Here is an 18,334-nt window from a genome sequence, read left to right as displayed (position 1 = left end):
TTAATTTGAATCATTGCTCTGGTGGGGCTAGGGGATGAGCGGTTCAGAAGGCAGGCTGCCCTGGGGACAGAGCCCTGGGGACAGCCCTCTCTCACTGTAGCATCTTGAGCCAGGTGAGAAGTGCCTCTCCATAGCCCCTGCAGCTACAGGAGGCACAGCCTGGGGAGAAGTGCATGTTCCCCAGCTGGAGGACTGACACACAAACTCTCTCAAATATATAATAGACAGCTGTTCCCTTCTCCACCACTGTCCCCTACTGCCCCAATGGAGTTTCTGCTGTCCTGGTCCCCATCGCTGGCCCCTTGCTGCCCCTGTGGTCATTATACAGTACAACTATCCCTGCTAGCAGATCCCTCCTTTCCATATTATGAGAAACAATCACATCCCAAGCACATCCCATTATCCTGGCACAACCAAATTACTGTAAGTTGTGATAAGATGAAAATTCATACCAAATTTGGTGACCCTGGTTCTTACTGTGTAGGAGGGGTTCTTGAACAAACTAATAGACACACAGACTCATTTACTCATTCACTCAGACACAGATAAACACTCTCAAATATATAGTAGACTAGAAGCATCCTTAGAATTGGACAAGCACATCCACACTATTAATCAGCCACGGCTCCTGCAGTCCATTAAGTCAGAACTATGTTCCAGATTACCTGTCTAGCAGGCCTCAAGCACCAGTCTAAGATGCCAAAGGGGATGTAACTAGGGAAGATAAGCACACACTTAATCCCTTTGTATTGAAACTTCACATTGGGGGTGGAGCTGAATAAAAATCCTGCCAAACACCCCCACTCCACAGCCCTAGTTGTAGAGTGTTTGAAATTCTCCAGCTTGAACTCCACTCTGGGTTCTGATATGCAACCCTAATTCGTCTCACTGAGTGAAAATCTGCTCCAAAAGTTCACATTTTAATAGATCTTTCAGTGAATCATATACAAGAAACCAGCCATGAGTTTCTTGACCTGGGGCTTGATTGCAAACATCTTCTGTGGTTCTTGTGGAAATGTAACTCCTCTGACCCTTACGAGAAATGGTCTGAGGTAAATAGGATGAAGTTTAATTAGGACAAAGTAGTCCATTTAGGAACGGTCAGTTTCACACATACAGAATGGGCAGCGACTGTCTAGGAAGGAGTACTGCTGACAGGAATCCAGGGGTCATAGTGCACCACAAGCTAAATATGAGTCAACAGTGTGACACTGTTGCAAAAAAAGCAAACATGATTCTGGGATGCATTAAGAAGAGTGTTATGAGCAAGACACGAGAAGTCATTCTTCCGCTCTATTCTGCACTGATTAGGCCTCGACTAGAGTATTGTGTCCAGTTCTAGGCACCACATTTCAAGAAAGATGTGGCGAAATTAGAGAAGTTCCAGAAAAGAGCAACAAGAATGATTAAAAGTCTAGAAAACATGAGCTATGAGGCAAAGCTGAAGGATCTTAACTTGTTTAGTTTGGAAAGGGAAGACTGAGAGGGGATATGATAGCAGTTTTCAGGTATCTAAAAGGGTATCACAGGGAGGAGGGGGAAAAATTGTTCTCTTTGGCCTCTGAGGATAGGATAAGAAGCAATGGGCTTAAACTGCAGAAAGGGAGATTTATTTTGGACATTAGGAAAAACTTTCTAACTGTCAGGGTGGTTAAACACTGGAATAAGTTGCCTAGGAAGACTGTGTAATCTCCATCTCTGGAGATATTTAAGAGCAAGTTGGACAGACATCTATCAGGAATGATATAGACATTGCTTAGTCCTGCCTTGAGGGTAGGGGATTGGACTTGGTTTCTCGAGGTTCCTTCCGTTCTAGTGTTCTATGATTCTTAGTGGGCATTGTCCATTCTTTTAAACGGGGATGCAACACAGTGACTGACTAGGGAAGATCATTAAGCTGCTAGCGTTGCTTCCTGTGTAAATGCTTCCTGTGTAAATGTTTCAAAAGGAATCATGTAAAACTGTGAACTAGTGTGAAGTGATTTGGGCTGAAATGGTAGGAGGAGCAGCATACTTTCAGATAATTCTCTCTAGCAGTCCAGTTTCCATGACAGATGCAAAACTGTATGGGATTTGGCTTTGTGGAGTGTATACTTAATTCTTCAATTCTCAATGGGATTGCTGTCAGCTTCAAACTACCGTATGTACAATATAGAGGAAGAAGATGCTGATAATAGCACTTCTCTACTTCACAGGATAGTGAAGTGAGGATAAATACATGAAAGACTGTGATGGGCTTTGAGATCTACTGATGGAAAGTGCTGTCGAAGAGACAGGTATTGTTATTATTGTTATTTAAACTAGAGGGCAACACACTCAGCACTAATGGAGGAGATCCAGGGTATCCGTTCAGCCCCAGATTGTGAGAGGAGATTTGCCATGTTTCACTCTTTGTGACCAATCAGGGTAGCTAACCCACCCACCTAGGTACCTGGTTAAGGAGCAGTGAGGAGACAGAGGAGTGAGGAAGGGAGAAGAGTTAGACACTGAATGAGGAAGAGGAGAAGGGAGAAAAGGGGATGAAGCAATTGATCAAAGGGCAGGTTTGGAGTGATTTTAAAAACAAGCCAGCGAGCACGGCATTCTCAGGCAAGTGCTGCTGTAATTATAATGTCGACTAAGGAGCCACGGTGCCGTCAGGTTACTTATATTTTCCTAGCAGCTGTATTTAATTCATTTAAACATTCAAAGCCATCAAGTCAGATCCCATTAGCAGAGCAGTGATGGAGAAGTACAAGAGGGAACCCATGCTGGGGAGCAATGTAGGCCCCGTGCACTGACTAAACACAGCAGATGGAAAACAAAAACCAGCAGTCCCAAACCAATCCGAGAGGCTCCTCTGTTAGCCAAAAAAGAATGTGCAAGGCTTTTTCCTTCCCACAGCCTGTAACCAGCCTCTGACATTCACAGTCCTCATTGTTCAAGAGACTTCAGTCCTATTCTTCCACTTTATGATCTGAAGAGGTTTGTGCAGTCCTGTGATAAGGACTGGAAGGGCGAAGTGAGACAAGCTTTCTAAGCTCTTTGGGGGCAGAGACCGCCTATTACTATGTGTCTGTACAGCACCTAGCACAACGGGGTGCCATCTTGACTGGGCCTTAGTCATTACCATAATAAACACAATTAATAAATAAAAAGAACAGCCAAGTTGTGGCCAGAGACTAGTGACGTTTCCTCTGTGTTTAGCTCTTGAAGGTGAAGAAGATGCACAACATGCGAGTTGTTATGTATGCAAACTGTTCCATTTGGTGACACAGGTGACCTCACGGCATGCACAAAGCTGATTTTTTTGTGTGTGGGGGTCAGAAGGGTAGGGAAAGCTTGTTTGTCCCAAGCTTTCTGCTCAAAATCTTCAGTGCAGTCTTGGCCCACGGAAGTCAATGGGGGTTTCAGTGGGGCCAGAACTTTTGTTCATGCAAATGGATAAATAAAGTAAAATAAGGTTCAGAGGGGTAGCCGAGTTAGTCTGTACAGGATAAACTTAAAAAACAACAAATAGTCTGGTAGCACTTTATAGACTAACAAAACATGTAGATGGGATCATGAGCTTTCATGGGCACAGCCCACTTCTTCAGATGACCAGAGTTTTGAGTTTAAGATGTCCAGACCCATTTTATTTACATGCATATCCCATTTCCCCTTTATCCCCCCGACAGCTTATCCCACGGTAATCACTATGAGATGTTCATACACTCTGCCCGCCTCTCATTATTATGCCTGGAACACCATAAAAGACAGTCCTACAATTTGATGCAGTGGGCAGATGCCTATTGTCTTCAACGGGGCTTTATGCAGTCACAGGTGTCTGCTGAAGTACATCAAGAGTACAAGATCAGTTCCGTAGTCCCCAGTGCTGAGCAGGAAAAGGAGATTAAAGGTTACATCCCACCACTGTGGGGAGTGAGCCCCTGGGCAAGATGTCCGGCTCTGCACCCTGGAAGGGGCGGGGCCTCATGTAGAAGGAGGAGGGCCATAGGCACCCAGCCCTTCCCCCCAGCCTTTAGAGCCACATGGTGCTCCAGCAGCAATTTAAAAGGCCCAGGGCTGTATCAGTGGCAGCTGCCAGGAACCCTGGGCCCCTTTGATTCACTGGGCCCCAGGGCAACTGCTCCTTTGCTCCCCCCTGGCATGGACTGTGGGAAAAGCTCTTACTGAAGTAAAATTCCCCATTCAAATTTACCCCATTCAGTGGTAAATTTGCCTTAGTAAGGGCTAAGGGCCAGATTTTTTTTAGGTAGACAGACAGCTAGTATTTTCAGAGGAGCCTATGTGCCTGGGTAGGCACCAAAATACCTTTAAAAATCTGGGCCAAAGTTATAAAAAGTAGGTTATGTTGCCCCAAAAGATTACCAAAAAATAAGCTTATATGTGTGTGCGCATGCGCGCACGCACACACACACACATATACACACACATGAACATTCTAGCCTGCTGCTGTTCTGGATCTGTTTTAAAGGAACTTGCAGTATAAAGGGTCAGCTTGCAATACACCTGTTCATGTTGAATAGTACCTCACCCCACGAGAAGTCCCACTAAAGTCGATAATTACTTGTGGAATAAAGCACCGTGAGTCATATCACAACCTGGCCCCAAAGTTACTTTGAGCAGCTATATTCACTATTTGGAAGTGTCCTAATCTTTCGGGTTTTGGAGAGGTGTGCACTTGTTTGCATAATAAATGTCAGGGCAGAGATACAGGTTTTCCATGGATGCACTCCCCCCACTCCTTTTGAAAGAAATCTATTTATTCTGAACAAATCAGCTCTTCCCCAGATGAATGTTGTTTTGTAGTCAGTTTAGCTCTGCTGCAAGATATTCATTCTTTTGCATGCTGGTAATGAATTTTCACAGCAAGAATCCTAATCCAATCCAGGCATGGAGTGTTTTATCAGGACCTCTTCTTTATTTCTGCGGGTAAATGGGAATTGCTTTCCTTATCTGTATCTAGAAGCACCTGAGTGGTTTTTGCTCCATATTTCCTATCCTGCTGGAATTCAGGTTGTGTCGCTATCTGATACTGTATAATTGTCCCTTCTGTTAGTTGCCTTTTATTTTCAAATGTGAGATTTATTGATTTTTTTTTTTTTTTTTTTTTTTGCTATTAGTGATTTTGCTTTCAGATTCACTCCCTCTCTTCCATTCGAGTTATGTTTGTTGGGTAGATTTTCTGGAAGCCTGGGCTGAGGTTAGTTTTGCTTTCTAGCTGCCCAATGCTTCTACATGTTGCGATCTGAGGATATTTTCTCTGCACTGGCTTCTCCCATGTATCTGTCAGGTCCCAGGCACTTTGGCTGCCACTTGCACTGTGCAGGAGCCTTCAAGGGCCTTTACAGACTTTAAGAAACAAACCAACTGCACCCCAAGCACTGATTTTATACTCTGAACAGGGAGAAGAGTTAGAGATCCCATGAATCCCACTAGGGATCTCATTCCTGCCAATCCATTTTCCATGGAAGGTGTTCAGATACCGCAGTGACAGGTGAGAGTAAAACACCGCCCCCTTCCAACATTTCATAGAATAATTCTTCATTTCTGGTTTTAAAGTAAACAAAACAGGAGCCGATCACAGGTGATAGATGGACAACAACTGGGCAGCTGTTCATCACAAGAAAATAGATAAATACCCCTTATCCAGCAATTAAAAAGCATTGCCAAAGAGGCATGAGAAGTTATATAAATTCTAAAGATAAAATGCGGGTCAGCAATGGCATAGCATTAACCTTCACTCTTGAAGAGACACCAGAAGGATAATTTATGAGTGACATAATTACAGGTGAGTTATCTCTCTTGTCACTCGTGAAGATAAATCTATCAAATCTAAACCATTCCTTATGCTCCCTTTAGCTTGTTCTATCTTCCGATAGACAGATACATATTCCTTACATAGGGAACAATCAGAAAAGTCTCATCTAATAATCAGTTGTGGACCTGTCATAGTAAGGCTCTCAAGGAAGCCATATGTTTGTGGGATGTTAGGAAACACAGCAGGATGGAAGTCAGTCCATAGGAAAAAGGTACCTGTCAGTGACAACTTACAGAACAGAAACAGCTATCAGGACCCTAAGAAACCCTTCATACACAGGAAAATGTAACTGAACCAAATCCAGTTGAAAAAAGTATTTCTCCACTTCAGATACTGCAGAGAGTGAGTGGAGGAAGAAGAATTAAATTAGCTGTAAAGAATTAGAGACATAAGTAATTTCAGTTCGTACATAAGGAAATACATTGCTAAAGTCTCATGGAAAACAGTTTGTGGTGTGCTTCCTAACAGTGGTGGCCCTAGACTAGCTGCCAGCAACTGGCACCCTAGGAGAACCATGCAATCGGCGCCCCCACCTCCAAATCCCTCAATGATATTGCGCCACCATTTGGCACCCCATTTAACTTGGCGCCCTAGGCGACCACCTAGTTCGTCTATATGGACGGGCCGCCCCTGCCTTCTAATGAGAAGGCTCATCTCAAGGTACTACATAGCCTAAGTAATGATTAGCAGGAGGTTCCAATATGGTCTGAGGTTCTCAGCAGTGAGAACGGGGGATGTAGCATCACTAATATCAAGGGACATAGATTTATACCAGATGAGGAGCTGGCCCAATAATGCATTCCTTCTGAGACCCTAGTGACAAAGATCTGGTGCCCTCTTGCACATGTTCAAAGGATCCCATGCGGCAGCTGTTCAGTATGCTGCTGAAAAAGGTCATTTCCATAGAATCTTGCATATGCATCATTAATACTTTGGCTCACTGAGGTTGGGGTGTCTTCCCTCCATGGCTGGCACGAGGCATTCACGCGCCCCAGGAGCGTGGCACCACTCCTGGGAGCGCAACACATGCGTGGCTCCGCCCCCGGGTGTGCGGTGTTCCTCGCCCCCGGGCACCCAGGGCATGCGTGGCACTGCCCCCAGAGTGGGGCGCATGCGTGGCCCCGCCTCTGGGCACGCGGCGCATGTGTGGCAGCACCCTGGGCACGCGGAGCATGTGCAGTGCCGCTCCCGCCCAGCCCGGCAGCCCCGCACACCGCCCCCTACAATGGGGCGCCCCAAGCGGTAGCCCAACAGGCTCTGCTTCCCTCCGCCAACTCCTATACCCTGTCTCCACACAGAGAGAAGAGGATGGAGGGAGCTTAGCACTGCAAAATCTCTGTCACTCTGTCATTCTCACAAACACACATTGTCCTCCTCTCCCAACCCAACACGTACATGGGGGGTTGTGGTTACTTCTGTTACTGCTTGAAAGTGGGTTAGTTTTGGGTTTTGACCAGTGCATTTCATCATTTTCATTTCTCTCTTACACTTACATTTAATTCCTTGAGTAGCGAGTTTTAAAATGCCGAACCTGAAGTGGCTGGAGTCATTATCCCTGTGGTAATTGCTACTCCTGGATTTAGCTGGCATGTCCCTGCAGCCCCTGAGAGAGGCAGAGCAGGGGGTCCCCACATGCTCTCTTTGCCTGCAGCTCTCATTGATGAGTAACAGGGAACCGTGGACAGTAGAAGCTGTGGGCTCAGTGCCTGTAGGTGAGGGGCAGCACATGGCATCATGGAGCCACTGCTGTACATGCCAGCTGCTCTCAGGAGTGGTGCAGGGCCAGGGCAGGAGTAAGCCTGCCTTAACCCCACTGCTCCACCAACTGGAAGCTGTCTCAGTTAAATGATGCCCAGCCAGAGCCTGCTTTCTGAACCCATCCCAGCCCTGAACCTCCTCCTGCACCCAACCTCCTGCCCCAGATATGAGTCCCCCTGCACACAAATTCCCAGAGCCTGCACCTTGAATCCCCACCCTGGGCTAAGCCCAGAGCCCCTCTCACACTCCAAACTCCTTGGCGCAAGACCAGAGCCTGCACCCCACCCCTAACCCAGCCTGATGAAGGAAGTGAGGATGAGGGATGAAGTGGGATGCAGTGAGCAGGGTGAGGCCTCTGAGCAGGGTGAGGCCTCTGAGCAGGGGCAGGGCCTCAAAGAGGGGTGGGAAGGAAGCAGTGCAAGGTATTTGGGTTGAGGTAGATCTTACATTGCACTTTAATTGAAAAAGTGATCTTGTGGTTAAAAAGGTTGGAGCCCACTGTTTTAGTCTCTCTGGAGTGCTGGACAGTGGTGGGAAGAAGGGAACTAGGAGCCAGTAATGAACAGGGTTTAGTCTCCACTCTGCCCCCGACCCACTAGGTGACATTGGCCAAATCACTTTATCTTTCTGTGTTTTCCCTCCTGACCTGTAAAAAAGGAACAATTAAGGCTGTGAGCAAGTTGTGGCCACTATTTGTTGACGTTGTGGTTTTGGTGAGGTCAGTTCCAGTTCCATAAAAAATCCAAAACAAATACACAGGATTCATGTATATACAATGGAAACGGTAAGAAAATACTGTGTAGACAGCAGATCCTTTTCACTCTTTCTGTTGTTATATAGGTTCATGGACCATTACCCGCTTCCTGCTGAAAACAGGAAACTACCCCAGGTGCTCCTACAAGGAACGCCAACCCTGGGTACACACACACACCCACCTAAGTTCCAGCACCTTCTTCTATTGAAGAGAGCCTGCCTCCCAAAGCAGGGCAGCAACACAGAAGAAACACTGAGTGTTCCACACGGCCCTTGAAGACCAGCAAGATGTAGGGATGGCTGGACCAAATCCCTATGGCCTTGTGACTCCGAACGTCAGGTTGGAAGGCAACTCACTCAAATTTGTGGCCACCATAAAAAGTTGCGGCATGTGGAAAAAGCTGTATTTCACAAGAAAACTGCAGCCCCCCATTTTTCTTGCAGCCCAAGGAACAGGGGAGACGACCGCCTCTGTGGGCCCCTGGGCAAAGCGTGGGTGGGCCCAATTTCATGCTCCCAGAAGGGGCAGGGCCTTAGAAGGAAGAGGGGCAGCCAGCCCTGAGTGCCATCCTTTCCAGCCCTCACAGACTCCCAGAGCACGTGGTGCCTCCACTTCCCCAGGCAGCCCTAAGAGCTGCATGGAACACACTGCATGGAGCTCTGGCAGTGATTTAAAAGGCCTGGGGTGCCAGCAGCAGGGAGTCCCAGCCCCTTTGAATTGCTGGGACCTGGAGTAATTGCCCCCTTTGTACTCCCCTGTCAGAGGGCAGGCAGAGGAATAATGATTCCAACACAAGGGTGTGGGGAAGCTTGTCGGTGATATGAATGTCATTGTTATTACTTCAACAGTGTGAAGATTTCATGGTGATAGTCTCCTTCTCTAGACTGTGGAGAAGTACAGGGCAGGTTACCCACAGGTGTATTCACGCCACAGGAGATGTACCCCTCGATGGCAAGGCAGACAGTGCAGGCCTGTCCAAGGTGCTGCAGTCTTGGGCAAAGTTCTCTGCAGGATGCAGACACATCTGTGTGACCCCCGTGTACATTTCTATTTCCCTCTTGTTCCCTGATGGGCAGCTTTTGGTTGCTGCATTAATGTGCATTTCCCCACATCCAAAACCTTTCTGGTTGATTTGACTAGTGCCTGCCCTCCTTCCAGAAGGAGGCCTTTACACCGCCTGATTTTGCCCAGCACTGCGAGCAGTCATGACAGAGCAAGGTATGCATTCTACCAACCCGCTGCAGTTCCACGTCCCAGAACTACATTTGAGACCCAGTCCTGTGTCTCCCCTCTGCCCCCGCCCCCAAATTGCCAATTAGTCATAGAATTGTACAACACTAGAACTGGAAGGGACCTCGAGAGGTCATCAAGTCCAATCCCCTGCCCTCATGGCAGGGCCAATCACGGTCTATATCATCCCTAATAGATGTCTGTCCAACTTGCTCTTAAATATCTCCAGTGATGGAGATTCCACAACCTCCCTGGGCAATTTATTCTCGTGTTTAACCACACTGACCGTTAGGAAGCTTTTCCTAATGTCCTTATTAAACTTCATCCTATTTATCTCAGATCCTTTCTCCAGATCACTTTGAATTATGATCCTATCCTACAAAGCAGTTGCAACCCGTCCCAGCTTGGTATCATCTGCAAACTTAATAAGCGTACTCTCTATGCCATCATCTAAATCGTTGAAGATATTCAACAGAACTGGTCCCAAAACAGACACCTGCATAATCCCTCTTGTTATGCCCTTCCAGCGTGATTGTGAACCGTTAATAATTATTCTCCGAGAACAGTTATGCAGCCAGTTATGCACCCACCTTATATTAGCCCCATCTAGGTTATATTTGCCTAGTTTATTGATAAGAAAGTTATGCGAGTCTGTATCAAATGCCTTACTAAAGTCTAGGTATACCACATCCATCGCTTCTCCTGGATCCACAAGACTCATTATCCTATCAAAGAAAGCTATCAGGTTGGTTTGGCATGATTTGTTCTTTACAAATCCATGCTGGCTGTTACCTATCACCTTATTATCTTCCAGGTGTTTGCAAATTAATTCCTTAATTACTTGCTCCATTATCTTTCCTAGCACAGAAGTTAAACTGACTGGTCTGTAGTTTCCTGGTTTGTTCTTATATCCCTTTTTATAGAAGGGCACTGGTATTTGCCTTCTGGAATCTCTTCTGACTTCCATGACTTTTCAAATGAGATAGAGGAGGTATCTGAGCCTTTAGCTATCAGCTCCTTGAGTTTCCTAGGATGCATTTCATCAGGCCCTGCTGACTTGAAGACATCTAACTTTTCTAAGTAATTTTTAACTTGTCAATGGAAGCTGAGTTTGTGTAGCATCTCATAGGAGGTAGCTTCACCATTTCTTAGAGATACCACACCCCACAGAGCTCCTTGGCAGCATGGCTCCACTGGAGAGGTACTACCAGACGTCTCTCCAGCACTAAGTTCCCTGGAAATCCCCTGCTCCAGGATGACAGCACAGCAGACAGCTTTGGCTACAGGGCACACTCTTATCCCCGCCTCTCGGTGAGCACCGGCTGCCTGAAAATGGAGACTGAGCAGTGATGGAAATGCAGACTTTGGACCAGTTTGTCTGGTTCCTGCATCTCTTCCTGCTTGGAGATTTGTCACAGAGTGAGCACAATGCTAATCCATCCCAGCAATGAAGCTGTGAGGTCCCTGGGCTTCCGGTCACACCAGGGTTCTAGGAAGAAGCTGTGTAGATGAACAGATGCAATTAACAATTACATCCTGCAATTGACAGGTACTTCTTGCTGTTACATCTATATCTATCTTGGTTTCTGCTCTTTCCACTCCAATTCATCTGAGGAAGTAGGTTTTTCCCACAAAAGCTCATTATTCTGCGTATTTTTGTTAGTCTCCAAGGGTGCGTGGCATGGCACCATTATTCCGGAAAAACGGCCGTTATTCCAGAAAAACAATACTAACACCTACACAGCCGTTGTATTATTTCGAAAGAAAATTGAAATAGTGGATGGCTTTTTCCGACGTTGATAAACCTCATTCCACGAGGAATAAGGCCTCTTCCGAAAAGCAAGTTAGGAGAGGGTGTACATGGACACTCCACTGCTGCTATATCGAAATAGCTCCTCGCCAGGGCCATTCTAAGTTATTCCTTCCCCTGCCTCCTGGGGCTCTAAATCGAGATAGCATGTCCACATAGGGAAGCCTGCCTCGGACTAATTTGAGACTTCCCTGTGGTGTGGATGCTATAGCTTGTTCCAAAATAAGCTTGCAGAGCTAATGTCCCTCCCTTTGAGGGCTGAGCTGCACCATTGAACTGCAGTACCAGGCTCTGGTTTGCAAGGCTACTGATAAATGAGCACAGATGATGAATACACCTATGAGTTAAGCCAAAGAAGCTGTTGTGCAAACCTGCATGGGAATAAAAGGAGGAAGGCATGCATTTGTGCATTATGTGGCAAGTCTGGGCTAACCCCCCCGGATCCTGTGCTTCCTGGCAGGGTCTTTATATGTGCCTCACTGGCTCGCTGTGTCCCTACCACTGCTGAGAAGGCAAGGGTACCCCCGCTCCTTACTGGCAGCCCACCAACCAGGAAGAGGGTTGGGGGGAACCTTGTCCCACCTACTTGCTCTGGGTTCCAGCCCAGGGCCCTATGAGGTAGCCCCGAGTGGGGCTCTGAGGCTTGGCCCTTGCCCCACTGAATAGAGGCCCCTCCTAAGCCACCTCCCCAACCACTCCCTGGGTACCTCTTTCCTGGTGTCTTGATTGTAACAGGCCCGGTTAACATGCTGCCTTCTGGGTTTGTCTTCCACTCAGTCTCTCTCCTCTGGTCCGTCCCTTTTCTTCCTCCCCTGCTTTGCCTGAGGGAAGGGTTTTTACAGTGGGCCTATAGGCCTTAACTGGCAGCAGGTGTTCTAATCAGCCTTCTTTCTGGGCTGTGGGCAAGTACTTCATAGAGAATGAACAGAACAGGGAATCACAGAACAGGAAGGATCCTTGCGAGGTCATTAAGTCAAGTCCCCTACACTCATTGAAGGATCAAGCACCATCTAGCCCATCCCTGACAGCTGGCCATATAACCTGCTCTTAAAAATCTCCAATGATGGAGATTCAACAACCACCAGAGGCAATTTATTCAGTGTTTAATTACCTTGGTAGTTGGGATTTTTTTCTACTGTCCAACCTAAACCTTTCTTGCTGCAATTTAAACCATCGAGTGATCCAACTATCCTCAGTTGTCCATTCTCAGCATCTCATCTGCCTATTTAAATATTGATATTACATGCATCAACTACAGTCTCTCAGACACATCCACTCTAGCAAAAACTCTTTACCTTCATCCCAACCCTGTTATAGACACAATGCAACTTTGTAACAGTCACAGCTAAGCCCCTCACACCAGGATGTTTACAATGATCCATTTGTGTTCAGTGGTATGCAGGCATAGAGATACCCATGTATAGCAGTGAGGGCATGCATTACATTGAGGCCCATTCTGACCATCTCTGATGACTGTCCAATGCATGAGCTAATGGTATTTTTTTTAAAATAAGGTGTTCTGGATAACTGCCATGTCCAATATTCCCTCTCTGTGAAACAGGTTTTCCTCTAAAGGGATGTGTGTGAGCTATTGTTAAGCACATAATGAATGCTCCATTTGGCCACACAGTCAGTATTCAGCTCATTACTTTGTAAAGTGCTTTGAAATACTCTGAATATGAAAGGTGTTCCATAAGATCAAGTTCTGCTCTGTTTGATATTACAATACGGTGTGTTTTGTCATGCCTCTTTTGTCTGTATCTCGTGAAGGTATACAGTGGTTCCCAAAATTCAGTATTCTGCAGGGAGTCATTAGTTTGAATTAGCAAAGTTTTGCCATACCCCTTTTTGAAAAGCCACAAATATTTCATTGGAGTAGTTTTGGCATCACTTAGCAGAAACACTCTTTCAAGTGTATTTCAAACTTAACTCTATAATGCAAGTGTATAAAAGAGCCACGCTATGGCAAAATGGGAGTGCACATGCATATTCATAGATACTGAGGGTACGTCTACACTAGAGCGCTAATTCGAACTAACTTAGTTCGAATTAGTTAATTCGAACTAAGCTAATTCGAACTAACGCGTCTAGAACTAAAAACTAGTTCGAATTAGCGTTTTGCTAATTCGAACTAGCAAGTCCACATTGAGTGGACTCTGAACAGGGCTTAAGAATGACCGGAAGCAGTGCCGGCAGGGCATCAGAGGAGGACTTAGAGCGTGGAGATGCTGTCTCAGGCTAGCCGAGGGCTACGCTTAAAGGGTCCCGACCCCCACCCCGGACAGACAGTTCTAAGGGGTGCCCCGCTTGCAAAGCAGTCCTGGCTTGGATTGCCCGGACTACCCACACTGGGCACATCACAGCACTCGGCCATCAGACCGGCTGCACTTGCCGCAGGCTGCCATCTGGGGAGAGGGGGCAATCGGGGGGCTGCAGGAGAGCTTCCACCCCCAGAAGCCCGCAGAGCCAGCCCAGTCCTCCCCATCGGGGGCTCGTACCCCATTCCTCCCTCACCTCCTTCCACTTACCCTTCTCTAGCCCCCCTTCTTATTGATGTACAAAATAAAGATAACGTTTCTTCCAACATTGACTCTGTCTTTATTGAACAATACTGGGGGAGACTGGGAAAAGGAGGTGGGAGAGGGGAAGAGAAAGGCTGGGAGAGGGGAGGGCAACTAACATGATCAGGGGTTGGGAACAGGTCCCAGATGAAGAGAGGCTACAGAGACTTGGACTGTTCAGCTTAGAAAAGAGGAGATGGAGCGGGGACAGGATAGAGGTCTCTAAAAGCAGGGGTTGGGTGGAGAGGGTGCATTCATAAAAGTTCTTCATGAGTTCCCATAAAGAAGGACTAGAGGACACCAAAGGAAAGGAATGGGTAGCAGGCTTCAAACTAGTAACAGAAAGTTCTTCTTCCCAAAGCAAAGAGTTAACCTGTGGAACTCCTTGCTGCAGGAGGCTGTGAAGGCTACAACTAGAACAGAGTTGAAAGGGAAGTGAGATCAAGTCATGGAGGTTGGGTCCATGGAGTGCTATTAGCCAGGGGGTAGGAGTGGTGTCCCTGCCCAAGGTTTGTGGAAGGCTGGAGAGGGATGGCACGAGACAAATGGCTTGGTCAGTGTCTTCGGTCCATTCCCTCCAGGGTCCCTAGGGTTGGCCGCTGTCGGCAGACAGGCTACTGGGCTAGATGGACCTTTGGTCTGACCCAGGACGGCCATTGTAAGCTCAGGGCTCAGGGTCGGGGGTCTCAGTGGACCCCCTTGATTTTCATGCACACCTGCTCCTGGGTGGCCAGGCTGGCAGCTCTCCTGGCCTAGACGGCCACTTTCCTGTGCCTAGTGCGGAGATTGTGGACGAGGTCCACGATGTCCGCACTAGCCCAGGAAGGTGCCCGCCTCTTGCGGTCCAGGGCAAGCTCCCGGGAGCCGCCAGCCTGGTCCCGGGAAGAGGGGGTGGGCTGGGGGACATCGGGTGGGTGGCTCGATCCATGCCAGGTGCAGGGTCTGCTGGCTGGGTGCTGGCAGGCTTGCACCTGGCACGGGCACCGTAGCCAGCCCGTGCCCCTTTAAGAGGTCCGGGGCCAGGAGGGGGGCATAGAGTTTCCCTGGTGTTGGCCAGAGTGGCCACCAGGGAAACCTGGGGAGGGCTAGCCTCCCACTAGTTCGAATGAAGGGGCTACACACCCCTTAATTCGAACTAGCTAGTTCGAACTAGGCTTAATCCCCATAAAATGAGGATTACCTAGTTCGAACTAAGCGCTCCGTTAGTTCGATTCAAATTCAAACTAGCAGAGCACTAGTGTAGCGGCTATGAATGTTAGTTCGAACTAACGTCCGTTAGTTCGAACTAACATTGTAGTGTAGACATACCCTTAGACTTTAAGGCTAAAAGGGATCATTAGGTCATCTAATCTGACTTCCTGTATATCAGCGACAACCAGTAATATCACCCAGTTACTCCTGTGTTAAGCCCCATAATTTGTGTTTGGATAAAGTGTATCTTCCAGAAAGGCATCCCGTCTTGACTTGAAGATGGAGAAAGTACTCCTTCCCTTGATACATGCTCCACTGTTTAATCACTCTGGGTATGTCTACACTACCCCACTAGTTCGAACTAGCGGGGTAATGTAGGCATACCGCACTTGCAAATGAAGCCCGGGATTTGAATTTCCCGGGCTTCATTTGCATAAGCGGGGAGCCGCCATTTTTAAAACCCCGCTGGTTTGAACCCCGTGCAGCGCGGCTACAAAGGGCACAAACTAGGTAGTTCGAACTAGGCTTCCTAGTTCGAACTACTGTTACTCCTCGTGAAATGAGTTCCTAGTTCGAACTAGGAGGGTAGTGTAGACATACCCCCACAGTGTTAAAAAAATTTGCCGTTTCCAGTTTGAATTTATCTGGCTTTAAACTGGCACCCATTGACTCCTATTTCACCTTTCTCTAGTACATTAAAGAGCCTTTTACTATCTCATGTTTTTTCGTTGTGACGGTACTTATACAGCAAATTAAAGTCACCACTTGACACACATATCTTGGGCTTTGATGACTATGATCTACAGCTGGAATGTGACTATTTTCCAGTTCTATTTTGATCCAGTCTATATTGTGAGCTAGCAAGTGCCCTTACAAGATTTAGGATGCAGATGACCATGACTCTATCACCTCATCTGTAGCTTAACCATAATCTGAATTGTCCATCTCTTCCTAATGGTTGTCAGTATATACTTGGGCTCTGCGCTTAGCACCTTCTCCTCTCTTCCACCCAAGGGAAAAGTTGATCGGTTTACAGCAAGGACCATCACCTCTGAATGTGCACTCAGAGCAAAGCAGGATGGGTTAAAGAGCATGAGGGAGATTGCTTGTACCGTCACTTGTTGCTGTGCCTGCATGATGGTAAGCCGCTTGAAAAGTATGTGACTGCATCCAGAACTCATGAAAACAAATGTCCATGGTTTTACATGGTCTAGTGTTGCTATCAGATAGGGCCTGATTCTTCTGTGTAACTCAATAGCTGAGTTCTGCTGGAGGGTGCAAGAGAGCAGGGGAAGAGTGTCCTTCTCCTTGTAGATTTGCTTAGGGGACAGCCACCATCTAGCCCGTCCACAACAGGGGCCGTCATTAGAGCCATGTCCCACAGAAAGACCATTTGTTGGGCCTGCACTGACTGTCTCGATTCATGCGTCTTGGACACAGCTCCTGGTCAGTGTCAGGGCCAGGAGACAGGTGGCTGGGCCTAATGGCTCATGCAAGGCTGCCATGGATCAGAACCAGGAGCTGAACTCAGGAACCAAGAGTGAGATCCCAGGAAGAGACCAAGTCAGAGTCCAACCAGAAAGTCAGGGTTAGGAGACAGCACCAGGTGGCACCGGGTGAGCAGTCTGAAGCAGGGCGGAGCCTCCTTCTAGCTTTAATAAAGAGAGCAGGCTGGTCAGCATCTCTGCTGTTCCAACAATCAGGGCCCCAGCGTGGAGTCTTCTATCTGAGCTGGGCTTCAAGGTGCCCCACTTACAGCTGATGACAGTAAGCCAACAGGTAGAGAGGGCTGGAGCATGATGACCTCCAAGCACACTGCAGAGCTTTACCCAAGACCCACACATCAAGACAGTCAGTGCAGACCCAACAAATAACACTCACAGCGGTGTGTTGCCACCACCACATGCGGATTGTAGCTGGTGCGCAGTGCCTCTAGCTTCTCATGGTATCTCCCATGGCACACATCACATCAGCATCTCAAATTCTGCACAGGTGTCCAGTCCATTGCAATTCAATGGTTTTAATGGAAAGCACCCTAAGAATGCTGGGTCCTGGGTACCTTACAGTGAGCACTACTTCTGTCCTCCTGGGTCACTGGATCAAACTGTTATGCTCCAGTTAACTATCACCTGTTTTAAATGGGAGGAGGCAGCTCTAAAGGCATAGCCAGTAGAGAGCCTAGATTCTGGGCCTTGTGTCTCTGCCATGGCCCAGCAGGACCTGAGTTTGTTGACTTTCCAGGTTTCGCAAGGCTTTTGCTTAGTGGGTAGCTTGTAGAGACTGAACGTGGGTAAGCTATTAGTGCGGAGAGGGGAGCTGGCTTGGGGAGGTTTGGCGGCAGCTATCGCTCTCCATTTGGAAACAGACGATTTTCTCATCAGAAACATACAGTCCGAGGGCCAGTCCTGGAGAAAGGCAAGTTCTCGTGAACCAGAACAAATAAATAAATCACAACGCTGGTGTAGAAGGCTTTACCACAGCCAGACCGGACAAAGCCCTACTCTCCTCCCCACTGACGCAGGAACTCCCCTTCTGTTTCTCTAACAACCTCGCAGGCCAGCAGACATGCATTACACACGCCCTTGTTCCAAACCAGTCTGTGTTTTGGATCTCATTTTATCATCCCCTTGCCAAGAGCAACTGCTTCGTGCTTAGCGACCATGTAGCTAATATGTTCCCCTGCCCTCCCTCCCCATTAAAGATGATGCACAAAACAAAAAACACGTCCTCTGCCGTGGCAGTTAGCATCAGGTCAGTGGCTTATTCACTGTGCAATAGAGCATGGGCACTTATCCGTGCTCCATTTTACCTACAAACGTACATCCAGCGTGTACACTAATGAGTCACACACAATAATGGAAACTACACTAAGACAGAAGGTAACAATGGCCTCAATCCTGCAGTGTGGCTATAATTAGCCACTAACCACAATGAGCTTGATTTTTAATTGTTTTACTGCAGTGCAAAGTGGGTGTAACAATGGCATCACTTTATCCCTGTTTTACACTTATACTGCACTAGTGTAAATGACTACACAAGGTGCAGGGCAATGGAGACTCAGGGTCAATAGCAATGACTAATTATTATTTATTATTATTATAGTGCATGGGTAATACAGGAGCAGGCCCGGCGCTAACTCATTCTGACTTTCAGAACAATGTTTAAATCCCATGTGGACCCTCAGATGCTCACATGCTGAACTCCCTGAAATCTACAGCTGACCCACT

General features: G+C 47.4%; 1 protein-coding gene across 4 annotated transcripts in view; it reads right to left on the bottom strand.

Moving 5' to 3' along the window:
- ZBTB7C (zinc finger and BTB domain containing 7C) overlaps nt 1-18,334 on the bottom strand; it is a 320,248-nt gene that overhangs the window by 161,924 nt on the left and 139,990 nt on the right. Inside the window, exon 1 of one of the 4 annotated variants that reach the window (XM_075932698.1) lies at nt 12,063-12,509. The exons of the other annotated variants lie outside the window; for them this stretch is intronic. The gene's annotated coding sequence lies outside the window, so the exon portion shown is untranslated. Of the gene's footprint in view, nt 1-12,062; nt 12,510-18,334 lie in introns of those variants that run through there. 4 annotated transcript variants of the gene reach the window in all.

The sequence above is a fragment of the Pelodiscus sinensis genome, chromosome 6, assembly GCF_049634645.1.
Source record: "Pelodiscus sinensis isolate JC-2024 chromosome 6, ASM4963464v1, whole genome shotgun sequence".
Classification (NCBI taxonomy): Eukaryota; Metazoa; Chordata; order Testudines; family Trionychidae; genus Pelodiscus; species Pelodiscus sinensis.
The sequence above is the reverse complement of the archived record's forward strand: the minus strand, read 5'-3'. Positions and strand labels throughout refer to the sequence as shown.